The sequence below is a fragment of the Triticum urartu genome, chromosome 3, assembly GCF_003073215.2.
Source record: "Triticum urartu cultivar G1812 chromosome 3, Tu2.1, whole genome shotgun sequence".
NCBI classification, from domain to species: domain Eukaryota; kingdom Viridiplantae; phylum Streptophyta; class Magnoliopsida; order Poales; family Poaceae; genus Triticum; species Triticum urartu.
Genome location: NC_053024.1, coordinates 735,229,586 through 735,237,686, shown reverse-complemented (window position 1 = coordinate 735,237,686; position 8,101 = coordinate 735,229,586). Strand labels below are relative to the sequence as shown.

Below are 8,101 nucleotides of genomic sequence, written 5' to 3'. Positions count from 1 at the left end.
CTTAATATTACAGTCAAACTTTTTCGGCAGTGTGCACTGCATACTGGAACCAAGTAGGCACATACATACATTCTACATCCATGTTCCCTTTAAGACATGATGACAACACGATGACATTAACTTAACCAACTAAAGATATCTGTGTTTTCACTTCTCAACACCCCACTGACAACAGCTACTCCATAAAAAACAACAGGGAATATGCAGCTAAAATATTTCTGCACACCACTTCAGGATGTTCTACTTCTTAGTGCCCTTATTAAGTTTTCAACCTGGGTTGCCTACGGCGATCTATGATCCATTCATTATGATTGAAACTACCATATTTGAGCCTATGCTTTCAGACTCAGAGGTCATAGCTAACAAATAGCAAATCTGCTTTGCTGAATTCTATCAGACAGAATCGATCTAAAGGATGCTGTAAACAGAGCATGTAGACATATAACACAAGGTCACCAGCTCTGCCAACTAAACTAGTCAAATCACGATTCTTCAGATGGATTTCACCTAATTAGTATCGATTGAGCAGCTTTATATTACGCAGCAAATTAGTATCCTCCTAAAACTTTATGATGCAAGCTCCTCTGTTAACAAAATTACAAACAATTAAATTCGCATAACTCACTGGGAGAGTGTGAAACGTGATTGCAAATAGTAAAAAGCATCATCTCTGGAGAACGTAGAGCAGTAGATGGAAAAATAGACATCCAACAAGAAAAAAAATAACCCACTTAGACCTCAAAGCCAAGAGAAACATGAATATTACCTCACCTCAGCTTGCTTGTGGACGCATTCCTGCTTTTGCCATGGACTTGTCCACTTCCAACTGCATACAGAGAAGCAATGTTTTTTAAGCAATCAACACAATATAAGTGTCCTTGCTCTGGTTCATCTTTTAAACAATAACAGCAAATCAGCATGTGGTTCCAAGCTCTGGTTCCTTACCATAAGCAATCCATAAACATCAGATGGGACACTGGACAACCGAAAATAACAGATTATAAATAGAGAACAGTGCTTGCAAAACTGCTATTATTATTAAGCAAAGAAAAGGAGCTTGTTACTTAGTTATACTGACATCTTGTACATGAGCTTTTCGCACACACAAAAAAGAGATATCTTCTACATGAGCTTGATCCTTATACTTTGACATCTAGCTAAGGGAAGAACAAGAAAAAACTTCCACTAGTAGTTTTTCAAGTGACATCCAAAGCCATGAAAGTAGACTGCTAAATTATCACATTATTTGCATAATATAGAAGCTCATAAAAGAAGCGCTTATAATTAAGTAGCAGCATGAACCAGAATAAGCAGAGTATCTACAAATATGTTTTGATTAGTACAGTGAGCAGAATATCCAATTTCCCTTCCATACGCAAGACTTCGTGTAGTAGTGAATTAACTTCGTAAAGCTTTCTCTAGAATTAACTAAAAGATAAATGAGATAGGGATATACATTGGACCAATTTATACTTCCGACATGCCATCTCTGAAATATCAAGTCATCACAAAGCATATATTTTCAACAGACAATCATGACAAACCAATACTATCACAGATTCTTCTTGTAGTACATGTGTAACCACGACCTAGCATTGAAACCATACATCAATAAATAGCTTGTACTGCTAAATTCGGGAACTAAAATAAGCCGTGAGCAGCTAAATGGAATCACATTCAAATACATGCTACAAACAAAATAGGGTGCAGAATTACATATTTACATAGCTAACCAGCTAGGCAAGTGCACAACCAACAGTACAGTTCACCTAACCCAGACTAGCACATGAGCAAGATCATAGACCTACCAATGAAGAATTTATTACCAAATAGGCATTGCACCCAACTTGTTAGGCATACAAATAAGTCACCAACAGTACATGCCGGCTCAATCAAATACTGTGCTTGTAGAATATAGAGAAAATAAAAGGATAGAGCTCTATTTTTGTTTCCCGCAATAAGGCAAGCGCACAGCCTACAAGAAATCGGTTTTGATGTGAATGCATAAAGGAATGGTTGTAGGTTGTAAGAGAAACAAGCTGAGGAACAATCTCCATAATACAAATGTAGAGTACAGATCACACAACCCAGAGCAGAAGATAAACAAGATGAGACCAACTGATAAAAAAAATTAGGAAATAAGCAAAGCATCACTATCTAGATGGACTGCCATTCAAATCTGCAGTTTCCCACTTTCAATTTGATTCTACAAGGTAATATTAGCAGTAACCTAAAAGAGCATGGTTACGATGGCCAATATTTCATGCTTCAATATTTTAAATCGTCTAACATCACAAAAAAGGTGCATGCAGTATAAACAATGCATCTTATAAGCTTAGTTCTTCTTATGAAGTTATCAATGCATCTTATAAGGTATTATACAAAGATCAGAAATCAATGATTGAGAGGCTTTAAGTTCCTTCCAGACTTATCAAGATAACGATTGAATGTTAAACAACAAAGAAATAGTACCACATGGCAATAGCCAAGAGAAACATGTATTACCTCCTCAGGTTTGCTTGTGGTAGCCTTTGTACTTTTGCCATGTATTTGTCCTCAACATCTCTAGTCATTTGGGACCTAAGAACTCGAGTTACTTCAACATTATGCTTTTACGCAGTGCTCTACAAATAACCAAACAAGATGATGTAAAAAGTTGCATCAACACTGAAGTAAAGCATGACAAAGTAAACTGCACAAAGCATGAACCACACACTTTTGGTTGCTGAACTGCAGGAACAAAATAGCACTTGTTTGCCCCTGATGCAACAGAAGGCTAAATATAACTGGAGCAAAGATTTATTTGGGCTATCAGCCTCATTGGGGTTCAGAAGGAATAAATCAGAACCCTCACCTACAGACAATACAAATATTGCGCCAGAGCAATCAATAGAACTACCTCTGTTCGACTTCCCCACTTGTTCTTCTCTCATAAGAAAATAGTCCACAAAGTCCAAAACTATTGCGCTCACCAATCCCATCTGAAGAACTACTGGCTTGATAGACTGCACGAGGATCATTAAGAAAAGTGGTAGCATCAAGACCATCATCTAGGGAAAAAGCATAAGAAAGAAAATGAGGACAACAAAGTACACATCGCACGCGACAAAATGGTGAGATTCTTCTCCGTGGACACGCACCTTAGGGAGGAGGTCTGCTCGGGGGAGGAATCTCGCGAAGAAGAGTGTGGTGGCGAGGGAAGAGGTTCGACGGAGGATGGTGGTCGCCGGTGGTGTGGCTCGGCAACAGTGGTGGTGCGCGTCAGTGGGGTGCTCGGCGGCGCTGCTGTGGGGTAGTTGGGGGTGACGACGGAGCTGGTCGGGGTGGAGGGCGGTCCGCGGTGATGGGGTTGGCAGTGGTCGGGTTGAGGGCATCCGCCGGCGGCGGGATGGCTGGGGGGGCGGGGGGGCGGGGGGCGGTGACCTGGTGGGTGGAGGGCACGACCGCATGGTGGATGGGGAGATTTGGGGGCAGCGGCTGCCTGGTGGAGGGCACGGCCGCATGGGTGGATAGGGCGATTCGGGGGCGGCTGCGGCCTGGGTGGAAGGCCCGCATGTCTATAATTCATTTGGGCCAAAAAAAATTGTATCTCGCGCGCTTTCCCCTCCTAGCGCGTCCTTAGGGCCAATAATATTTAGGCCTCCCGCCAGGACAGTCCCCGGCAGAAAGTGAGCCGTGATTTAGTTCTCCTGGCAGATGGTGTGCCCTTAAATCTACCGGCAGTGTGTGTGCCTTCCTTGCTCAAGTTCTACCGGCAGTTTCTATGCCCTCAGGTCCTTATGCCGGCAGCAAGAAATGTCCCGGCAGTTTATTTGCCCCTGTTCAGCTATTTCTCCCGGCAGTTAACTGCCCCCAAATAAGTGTTGTGATGTAGTGCATCTTCGGTCTTTTCTTCCGTTCCAAGTGGTGTTCCCTTCGTTCTTGCAGACGCGTTCTGCGCTCGTCCTCGAGGAGACGCAGAAGAAGATGGACGCCAAAAATGCGGCCGCTAAGGCGTTATGGGCAAACGGCAACAATGTTCTCCCTCAGGCTGGCGGCGAGCGTGCTCCTCCTCCTGGACCTAGCGCCGGCTACAGTGGCACCAACTCCCGCACTGCCCACTTCCACCCCATTGTGCCCTACTCCAACCCTGGCCGTGGTGGTGGAAGCAGCGGCGGCCGCGGACGTAGCCGTGACAACCCATGGATGTTCAATCCATGGACCGGCCTCCCGACTCGTGCGCAACATCAACAGCAGGCTCCCATCATCTCGTCCCAGCCTCGGTGGCGTGCTCCCAATGCCGGTGTTCTGGGCCCCTGACCCAGTCCTGCTTCCTTTCGGGCGTATGCTGCCTATAGCCCCCAGCACACCAACAACAACCCCATGATGCTGTCTCCATCTGTTGGCTATCCAGGAGGCCAACAGCAGCCGCAGCTTGATCCGGCACTCCTCAATGCACTACAGAACATGCATCTCCCCGGACATCAAGAGTGGTACATGGATTCTGGAGCATCCTCTCACATGGCATCTGATCACGGTATACTTTCCTCCTCTCAACCCTCCTCCGCTCACACTGTCACCGTTGGTAATGGTGCATCTCTTTCGATCTCCCACATTGGCTCACACACACTACCTTCTCTTTCTAAACCTTTATATCTTAACAATATTCTTGTTGTTCCGCACATCATCAAAAATCTTCTTTCTGTTAAAGCCTTGTTTCAATCAAATTTGACCCTTGGGGTTTTTCTGTGAAGGCACTTCCCACCAGGATCGAGATTCTTCAATGCAATAGTCCTGCCCACTCTAATCCGTCTGCCGCCCCACACCACCCGAAGCACACGTCATCACCACCACCCTCGACCTTTGGCATCAGCGACTTGGACATCCCGGTCACCGCACTATGAAGCGTCTTCAGAGTTCTCAACTTATCTCCTACAACAAAGTCGTTCCGCCACTTTGTCATGCTTGTCAACTTGGGCGACATGTTAGATTACCATTTTACTCTTCTGTTTCATCCACTAGCAAACCTTTTGCTTTATTACATTGTGATCTTTGGACCTCTCCAATTCCTAGCACGTCCGGATTTGTCTATTATCTTATTATAGTTGATGATTTTACTCATTATTTTTGGACATTCCCTCTACGCAAGAAATCGGACGTGTATGCTACCCTTCTTTCTTTTCATGCCTACGCACGCACACAATTCGATTTATCTATTTTAGCCTTCCAATGTGATAATGGACGGGAATTCAATAACACTAAAATAGATACATTATGTGCCACCCAAGGTATCCTTCTTCGCTTCTCCTGTCCATACACTTCCCAAGAAAATAGCAAGGCCAAACGAGCCATTTGAACCACCAACAATGTCGTTCGTACTCTCTTAGTTCAAGCCTCTCTTCCTCCATCCTTTTGGGCTGAAGCACTACACACTGCCACCTTCCTCATAAACATACGGCCAACCTCTTCCACCAAGTTTCTCACACCATATGAAACTCTTCTTGGCTCACCACCTCCATACGACTCTCTTCGGGTCTTCAGTTGTCTTTGTTATCCCAACACTACATCTACCTCTCCCAACAAACTATCCCCTCGCTCTACCAAATGTATATTTCTTGGCTACCCAACACGTCACAAAGGCTATCGTTGTCTTGATCTAACCACAAGGCGGATCATTATATCTTTCCCTATGCATCACCGCCATCTCCTTCCCCACCACGGTGCACCGAAATTTTTGATCCACCAGAACCTATACGTGTGCTCGGTCCCACCTCTATGCATGCCGCCGTTATGCATGCACCCACTATGCATGCACCCAGCAGCCCCCCATCCACGCCTCCCCGTTCCAACCAGCCTTCTACACAACCTGCTGCTAGCCCACCTGCTAACACTCCCTCCTATTCCTCCTCTCCCAACGGGTCACAGCCAAGCCCACCTCCGGGTGGCCTCCCCAGTTCCTGTACCACCACAGCCCGCCCCCATCATCCATCGCACACGATCTACAACTGTCCGACTTCCTCCACCCATCGACCGGCTTAATCTATTAGCCATTGCCTCTTCCCCTATCCCACACAACTATCTCACAGCATTGCATGATATTAACTGGCGCCAAGCAATGCAAGAAGAGATCGATGCTCTCCTCCTAAACCAAACATGGACACTTGTCCCTGCTCCTCCCGGTGAAAATTTTGTGAGCGGAAAGTGGATCTTTCGCAACAAATACCATGCTGATGGCTCTCTTGCTCGTCACAAAGCTCATTGGGTTGTTTGTGATTTTTCTCAACAACCCGACGTGGATTTTGATGAAACCTTCAGTCCAATTGTTAAACCCGCAACCATTCGCATTGTACTCTCCCTTGCTATATCTCAATCTTGGCCCATTCACCAACTAGATGTAAAAAATGCTTTTCTTCATGGTCATCTCGATGAAGTTGTCTATAGTCAGCAACCCTCCTGTTTTGTTGATCCTCATCAACCCATTCATGTATGTCGCTTACATAAATCTCTATCTGGTCTCAAACAAGCTCCTTGTGCACGGTTCAGTGTTTTGCCGCGTTTGCTCGCACTATTGGGTTTGATACGTCTCCAACGTATCTATAATTTTTTATTGTTCCATGTTATTATATTATCTATTTTGGATGTTTAATGAGCTTTAATATTATTTTTGGGACTAACCTATTAACCGGAGGCCCAGTGTCAGTTTCTGTTTTTTTGCCTATTTTAGTGTTTCGCAAAAAAGGGATACCAAATGGAGTCCAAACAGAATGAAACCTTCGCGAGTATCTTTCTTGGAGCGAAAGAAAACCAGAAGACTTGGAGATGAAGTGGGAGACGCAACGAGGCGGCCACGAGGCAGGAGGGCGCGCCCAGGGGGGTAGGCGTGCCCCCAGCCTCGTGGGCCCCTCATAGCTCCACCAACGTACTTCCTTCGCCTATATATACTCTTATACCCTAGAAACATCAGGGGAGCCACGAAACCACTTTTCCACCGCCGCAACCTTCTTTACCCGTGAGATCCCATCTTGGGGCCTTTTCCGGCAATCTGCCGGAGGGGGAATCGATCACAGAGGGCTTCTACATTAACACTATAGCCTCCAACCTTCTTTACCCGTGAGATCCCATCTTGGGGCCTTTTCCGGCAATCTGCCGGAGGGGGAATCGATCACAGAGGGCTTCTACATTAACACTATAGCCTCTCCGATGAAGCGTGCACTACTAGAAAAAGGGCTATAGATGGATTGACACTAATGGCGCACCAGACAAGCGGTGCGCCATTAGTATATACTAATGGCGCACCACCTTCTATACGCCATTAGAGTTGAAACTACTAATGGCGCACCTGGCCAGGGTGCGCCATTAGTATCAAAAATATTTTTTTTAACTAGTGCGCCTGTCCAAACATACTAATGGCGCATCCAGACACAGTGCGCCATTACTAGTTGTAACTAGTAATGGGGACACCTGCCGGAAAGTGCGCCACTAATGTTGTTTTTTTATTATATTTTTTATTCCCTTTTTTGCAAAACTACTAATGGCGCACCACCAGAAGGTGCACCATTAGTAACCTGGATTACTAATGGCGCATCCAGAGTTGGTGCGCCATTAGTAAGTGGGCAGCAACAAGATATTTTGGACAGCCTCTCCTACCCACACTCACTTTCCCCCACTTCATTCTCTCCACCTCCTCCTTGTCTCGGGTGCCTCCTCTTTTTCACCTCATTTCCACCATAGATTCATTCAATTTAGTGGTTAAATTACCTTGTTTTGATAGGTAAGTAAGGGGGGAAGCTATATTTATGTTGTTCTCCCTACAACAATGTGCACATGCACTTTTTATGGCATAGCTAGATCTATATATGTTCGTGGTGTTGCATATGTTTGTGGTGTTGCATATGTGTTTGTGTTTGGAGGTGTACCGGTATTTGAAAGGTATTTTGCCGGAATGTTGATTCATTTCCGTTTCGGCGAGAATTTTGGCATTAAGCACTCTTTTTGGTCCTATTTTTAGGGAAAGTCATGCCAAATTTTTTCTTGGTTCTAAAATATCGTTTTGCTCTACCCCGCAGGCGACCATGGTCCGCATGATGACCAAATGCATCATGAATAGGTTTTTGAGGTCCAC

General features: G+C 45.2%; 1 long non-coding RNA gene across 1 annotated transcript; it reads right to left on the bottom strand.

Moving 5' to 3' along the window:
- Window positions 1-662: 662 nt before the first annotated feature.
- Window positions 663-3,358, bottom strand: LOC125549534. Its single transcript, XR_007301372.1, has 4 exons — window positions 3,141-3,358; window positions 2,900-3,005; window positions 2,506-2,624; window positions 663-826 (listed from the first exon to the last, which is right to left on the bottom strand). It is a non-coding gene; the product is annotated as an uncharacterized LOC125549534 (long non-coding RNA).
- Between the last annotated feature and the right edge of the window lie 4,743 nt (window positions 3,359-8,101).